Source organism: Dreissena polymorpha, chromosome 3, assembly GCF_020536995.1.
Source record: "Dreissena polymorpha isolate Duluth1 chromosome 3, UMN_Dpol_1.0, whole genome shotgun sequence".
Taxonomy (NCBI): domain Eukaryota; kingdom Metazoa; phylum Mollusca; class Bivalvia; order Myida; family Dreissenidae; genus Dreissena; species Dreissena polymorpha.
Genome location: NC_068357.1, coordinates 3531783 through 3534018, shown reverse-complemented (window position 1 = coordinate 3534018; position 2236 = coordinate 3531783). Strand labels below are relative to the sequence as shown.

The following is a 2236-nucleotide window of genomic DNA, read 5'->3' as shown; positions in this document are numbered from 1 at the left end:
CGGATGAAGTGAGCTGTGTGCGTGGCCAGATTAGTTAATGTGAAACATAATGTGTATTATGTATTTGTTACAACATTTCACCCTAAAGAGTCATTATTTACCACGCGTGTCAACCTTAATAAACTTACGTGAAGCGTACATGACACAATTAGGTAGTTCAATAATCAAGGTCGTATTCAAAGGCCAAGGGTCTAAGATTCGAATTTAGCTTTTCTTCTTGTTTGGACGCATGTACATATAGGCCGTGGGGATGCATACACTTTTAATTCAAATTGCAGACTTTCCTAAACAATAGAGTGTATATAAGGCTTTATGTAGATGTCGAGGTCTGAAAAGTCAAACAGCTGCTTCAAAGCACAAGTCCAATACGACTCTTGGTGTCAGTTCATCATCATGCCAACGCGCTTCTTTGGTAATAAATACTACGTAGGCTTAAATGTAATCTTTTAAAACCACCTCTGTTAAAAATCACATGTAGTTTAGCAACTTTATCTATCGCAACATTCCGCATAAAAACGGGAGGTTGATGTAGTGAAACAAGTATGTGTTACAACCAACAAGAGAAGCAAGGAAATTAACTCTATCTGCTTTTTATGCCTCAACACGCACTACATTTCCCTGTGTCAAACGCTGTCGAGACACGATAAATAAACAATAATTCAAGTTTACAACGGATATGTGTATGTGTATGTGGCCATTAGTGGATGCATGTTATACGTTACATGTAAGGAAGTGTAGCTGTTTTAATCGAAGAAATCAGTTTTTTACATTTTGAGAAGGTAATTATCGTGTTTTTATCACAATGAACTATGATTGGGCGTGGCAAATTATCAGACATTTAGCATATCTAAGATGATCATAATAAACAATTAATCCCATATTTGAAGTACTGCTTTGTTATAAGACAGTTCATTTCATGTAATGCTTGAGTGGACAGTACCGGAACGTCGGTGCAAGTGTGAAACACTATACGCATTGTAATTAGCCTTTTATTTTCAGGCAAATATAATTGTCTTATCCCAAAGGGACTCCACAAATTAAAGAACTTCCGGTTTGCTAGCAGACGATAATTTCCAGACATGGCGCAGTGCGGGTGGTTTTGGAGCATAATCTGGTTTCTCATTTTATTTATTTTTGGATTTCCGATAGGATTCTTGTGTGCGATTCTATATGTGCTAGTCAGCCCATTTTGCGCGTGTTGTAACGGCTGTGCGGAAGTAGAAAATTTACTAATGCGAGGATTACAATTACCAAAGACTTGTGCCCAAAAGATGGTGGCCGGTAGCTCAATGTGTTGAGTGAAATATTCGAATTAGCGAATGGATTATGGAAGACAAAAATCACGGCGTTCGACGAGATAATAAACATCTGCTATTGTTGCTTAACAAGTTTTGGCCTTGTTCTATATGTATATTTTATGTGTAGCTTTTTATGCCGTGAGGTCGACAAGAGGCTTGATCGATTGATCGATCAGTCACATACGATGCATAGAGATGATGAATAAGCAAGAATCTGGGGCGAGAAATATGATGGTAAAAGGAAACCTTTCCCGCAAGATGTTTAGACATGGATACATGCTTCAGTGGTTACATCCTGTTCAGTATATTTGGACGATGCAGAGAATAACGGTGATATGCACTCCCATCAGTCGTGCAATATGACTAATCGAGCTTCCGTTATAGTGTGTGGCGCAATATGTTTGTTCTATATATCTTAATCTTATATTTTGATATTAACTTTTATGTATAGAAGCAAAATGTATGCATTGTATTCCAAATGTATTGCATATTTTAATCCCTTACTATCGCATAATTATGTTCAATAGCGTTTCAGTGCATTATGTTAACAACTATGTACATATAGTTTGATAGGCTTTATACATTAATTGCAATAAAAACATCGAGTATTAAAAGTGTTAAATGCACTGCTGCAATTTTAAAACATTAGACATTAAAGGCATTTTTTTCTAGTTCCATAGTATCTACATACACGTTTTTAAAAGTCCATGTTCTCCACCTAAACACACATCAGAGTACCGGTAGGTGAAAAAAATGTCATTTTCTAGGGTGGTAATTCCAATAAGGAAAATAAATAGCAAATTGATAAAATAAGATCAGTGGATATTTGCAAAACAGTTTTGCCATTACATAAACAACTCTTGATATAGATTGATCATATGTCCACGAAAGCTGATGAGACGCGTGAGTAACCTACAGTCACCAGGATTTCGTCGCAT

At 36.4% G+C, this 2236-nt stretch overlaps 1 long non-coding RNA gene across 1 annotated transcript; it reads left to right on the top strand.

The window, feature by feature from the left end:
• The first annotated feature begins 492 nt into the window (after nt 1–492).
• On the top strand, nt 493–1922 carry LOC127873008 (uncharacterized). Its single transcript, XR_008045888.1, has 2 exons — nt 493–779; nt 1000–1922. It is a non-coding gene; the product is annotated as an uncharacterized LOC127873008 (long non-coding RNA).
• The last annotated feature ends 314 nt before the right edge of the window (nt 1923–2236 follow it).